Below are 5,000 nucleotides of genomic sequence, written 5' to 3'. Positions count from 1 at the left end.
TAAGTAATGTCTAATTACTCACATTTTCATATTCCTATTGTCCAGAAACCGGCGCGTAGAAAGTGACAAAGCAGTCGGTGCGCTGTGAAACAAAACGGAGTTCTAACAAGAGAATGAAGGTAATGTGATGGTGTAACACTAAAGTAAACTAAGCAGGTGCTCCTATAGTCTTAAGCCCTTTTGTACCGGGTGGCACTTTTATTTTTCTCCTGCCTGTCACCAAACTATTTCCTTCCTCTCCATGGGGCTTCCTCATTAGCAATGGGATTATAGTCTTTGCCAATGAAAGTGGTCATTAAATAGCCATGGTAGGATAAATAACATGGGATCAATAGAAGAACTCCGTGTCAGAGAGGTAGAATGCCAGCGCCTCAAAAATACATGTTATTTGAGCTCATTTGGTCAAGTTTTGGACAGCGATAACTCAAAACATAGCTTTGTCGTCTTTGCCTGTTTTAGTGGGGGATTTAAACCTAAAATTGTGCATTTTTTGGGTTATAGCATGAAATTTGGCACACTTATAAAGTAACCCTAGGTAAACATTTCTGAATATGAAAGCAAGCTGTCAAAGTCCCCTGGTGGCCATAGCAGGAACTGACATCTTACCATGTGGCGGACGTTACAGAAATTAATTAAATGGTCTTAGATATTTCATTTTTTAAGTTAGGAATATGAAACTTGGTAAGTTTCTAAAATATTTAATAAGAAATATCTCTTGATAATATAAAATTAAATCAGAGCCCCTACTGACCAAAACTGCAAACGGTTTTTGTTGTTGCAATGTCCGAATAAAATTGTGAAAGGGCCTTGGCCTTTTATGTGAATTTTGTCAATATAAAAACTGACATTTTTCACGACAATGGATCAAATATTTGATATACAAGTGTTTGTGAAGAAGTATTTATCTGAATATACACAATAAGCACAGCAGTTAACATTGAACATTCATTCCAACAAGTAAACAGACTGAATGACAGCGATCATCTTTACAAACGACAAAACAAGTTGTTTTGTTGTTTATCAAGTGGTACATTTAAGTCACAAAAAGATTCATTTTAAGGTGTCTGAGTTTAGAAATAGTCCCCTTCGCAGCTGCACAATAGAGTGCATTTGAGCTGTGCTTTGCTGCATTTACACAGACCTCTGCAATATTTCTTGCATTTGCAGCTTATCAGTCCATAGCACATATCCTGTGCTTGTTAAAGGGTAGTGCACTTTAGTGTCCACCGGGAACTTGCTACATTCCATTCCCATCCAAAGAGCGATGGGTTGGACAAGGCTGGATCTTTCTCCAGGGATTGATCGCACACATGTCCTCCCTGGAATGCTGCTCTCAGAGTATGTTACTTTAAAGCAGCTTCTGTAGGAGGAATGCTTTCCAGAAACTTTGATTTCCTGGAGAACGTATGCTGTCTTGCTTCGTTGGTGTTGAATAGCTCACTGGTGAGGTCATACCACAGCACCACGAATTTCTCAATGAGAGCCAGTGAGCTCTCTATCAACTGACATTGTGGATTTGACAGTAACAATAAAGTTTCTGTGAACTCAGGGGAAGCATGCCATGTCTCTCATGCACTTTTTTTTTTCCTCTCCCGGCAAAGAAAGATGTCACATCACAGCCTATGAAAGCATGAAAGAATGTCAGAGCCTGGGCCTTGGATGATGGCAGGCCAGCAATGAACTCATGAACGGCTATGTACTTTTGAGACTTTCCAATCCAAAATTATATCCACAGTTAAGAGGTCTTAAACTGGTGGAAACATGCCACACCATGTACAACAACAACAGTGTCTGCTGTTCTGATGAGGAGAAGATGTGTTGGTGGCCTTTGTTGGGAGCATCCATGACATGCAGCATGGTACGTGTGTCTGCTTTCTCTTAAGTGTAGGGTTCCAAAAACGACTTGCTCGTTCAGAATACAGAGAACTTGTTTTTTGTCCTCCTCAATGCCTGCAGCATTTTCAGCTAGAAGAGAAAACAGCTCAGTTTTGTTGTCATTATTGCGGGAAAAACTGCCAGTTTCCCGGGATCTGGGTGGTGAGAGTTACTTTCTTGCAAACCCCACTGCCTCTCTTCTCCATGGTTGATGTCTTGATGATTTTTCTTGGCACCTAGCTTGCCTTCTCGTGATGTTGTACTAGGGAACTGGTGGTACCGTGGAAAGAACCCAATGAAGAGGCAGAGCACTTGACTCATTTAGATCTTTGTCTTGATTTCTCTCATACTGTTTGGCCCGTTTGTAGAATTTTACTAAGCACAGAGTGTGATATTGTGCCTTTATTGTCACTATATCTCCTGTAGTAGTTTTGACAACTTTGTGTCGCGGAGGTCAGTGGCAATTCGGCGGACCTTGTAAACCATCTCAAAGGTTAAAGCCCTGTGCAGGCCAGATGACTCACCCTTCTCATCATAGAGGAAGCATACTGACTCAGCCATCAGTTGACACACTTGCGCTTCACTGCTCTTTTAAGCATCCTGGTGTTAATCTTAGCTCAACAAAATTTATGTACTACAGCATTATGTAACAAGAGGGTTTTTTTCCTTCATCTAACTCCTATCATTTACTACGGAAGGTAGCTTGTTCATTTCATGAAACTTCTTGATATTTTCAGCCATGTACTTGTACCAAGCACCTTTATCTTTCTTCTTTGAAGAAACAGGACATTATACAGACTCACTTGTCACTACGTGGCATAGAAAACACTTCTTCTGGTCCAGAATAACTGGTTCTGTTTGACCAGAAGTGCTGGGGACTGGTTCATCAATTAATTGAAAGGACATCGTTAAAGTAATTCAATGCACAACAATATCAACATAAAGTGTACGACTTTTAATGGATTTGCACTCTAGTAATTCAATGTACAACGGTATCAACATAAAGTGTACGACTTTTAATGGATTTGCACTGGTTATGCACTCCAACTCATTGATCGGTGGTGGGGGAGGTTGAGCCGAGGTGATCCCCACTTTGGTTCTTCTGCTGCTTACCCTACCCGGTCTCGGGATTTTCCACCGATGACTGCTCCTAATGCAGCCTAGACTACACTCCATGCTCAATTTTCAATAATATTTGGTCCAACATCGTAGAACCTGAAAAGAAACAGCAAAAAAACATCTCTTGTATTGTACACTTAAACATCTATCTATATTTTTTTAACCACGATTTTCTTTACAGGATGCGGCACATGATTTTTTTTATCACTATCTGGCATGGAGCGTCTCAATTATAACATTCATTTCGTGGTACCTCCTTGTTAGCGAATTACGTAATTATCTTTATGATTTTGTCTTCACTACTAGGAGTCCTTGATGACCAATTTAATCGAGATGGGCTGTAAACCCTTCGCTAAAGAGTGAATGCCACGACCATGAAGAAGGCAACCATAACAGAATGAAAGCCCGATTATCTTACGCGGGAACAAGTCATTTCGACAACACCTGCCAACTACCAGTCGACAACAGAGAAAGCGTCCACACCTGTCGTAGACATGTGGTAAGTCCTGAAGAATTAGGCCGGTGTCACACTGCCTGGCGCCGCCGTTTTGGGTTGTTGTTGACTATAACATAATCTCCCTTATGAGTCATTAGACATGAAAAGTTATGATAATATTTTTTACCAGGAGGAGATGATGGTCATTATATAAAGTTCCTACAGACATTTTTAGTCATTTGTCTTCTCACCATACCTGGTCCTTTTATACATTAAGGTTTATGTTAGTGACTTTAGACAAGCCTGATTAGTGGGATAGGAAATTACTAGCCTTAAGTCATACCAGATGTCGAATTGAGCTTGAACCAATGTTGTAGTGGCTCATTATCATAAGAAGGTGGAGGGTGGGGGTTGGGGGATGAAGTTAAGGGTGAGCCATATAGTGACAATGAGTCGACTGGAATGGGACGAACGATGGTACCGGTAAGCCGTTGGAATCATCTACCTGCTGCCCATTTTCAACATCCATCAGGACCTATTCTTCGTCTGGGGGTGTATAGCCGAGTGGCTGACATCTATATCATCAGAGAGGATTAGTGTTGCTGAAAGCTGGATTACATGCGGTACTGTTTGTTGTGTGACAATCCTGTATTATTCCCTCTGATTGGAAGAATAAGTTTTAGATCGTCCCTATCTGGAAAAAAAAATGGAACGGCGGAACTGCGACAACTATTGTGGTATCACATTACTCAATCTGCCAGGCAAGTCGCTCGTTCATTTGTTGTTGGTATGTGTTTCTTCACATCTTCTCACAATTCTGAGGTCTGGGCAATCTAGGTTTATGCCTCATAAGTCAACAATTGATTGGAACCTAGCGTTTTGTGTTGTTGTGGAGGGCTGGTGTAAGTTTCAACTGGGAACCCTTGTATCCAATGTTGCTTTCAAGAAGAAGTATTACTCAGAGCATCGTAGGGTGCTCTGAAATATTTCGTGGATCAATAGGATTCCTTCAAGGATTATCAACTTGGTATATGACTTATACTCTGGAAGAGAGAGTGTTGCATAGTAGTATGAAGGAACCGTGTACGGCTTATTTCCTGTTATTTCAGAAGTAAGGTAAGGGCATTTGTTCGTCTTAAGACTTTTCATCACTTGCACGGAATAGGCATTGAACAGAGTTGATGATCATTATAATTAAAAAACATCTATTGGTAACACCAAGATCACCCACCTTGTCTTTGTATATGAAAATGGACTTTTTGCAAGGTTCCTGGTTGCAATCTTTGAGTCATTGCACTGGAAGGCAAGGCAACTTGAACCCAAGATCTACTAAACCAAGACCAACGTCCAGCATATGGGACGTTACTGGACGGCACAGTTCAGTCTGTCCATACATTTGGCGAGGATGTTGAGGACTTAAAAAGCTTTGATAGTAAGAGTCTTCGGAAAATTATATTACTGGAATGACTATATTTCAAATTCTGTCATGGCCTGTCATCAGCACAAATCATGAACGTAAACTCCGGCTACATGGGTATAGCACACTTCCCTGATGGTGATCTCACAAGAT

Source organism: Oratosquilla oratoria, chromosome 25 (genome assembly GCF_046742065.1).
Source record: "Oratosquilla oratoria isolate Oo_2021 chromosome 25, ASM4674206v1, whole genome shotgun sequence".
Taxonomy (NCBI): Eukaryota; Metazoa; Arthropoda; class Malacostraca; order Stomatopoda; family Squillidae; genus Oratosquilla; species Oratosquilla oratoria.
The sequence above is the reverse complement of the archived record's forward strand: the minus strand, read 5'-3'. Positions refer to the sequence as shown.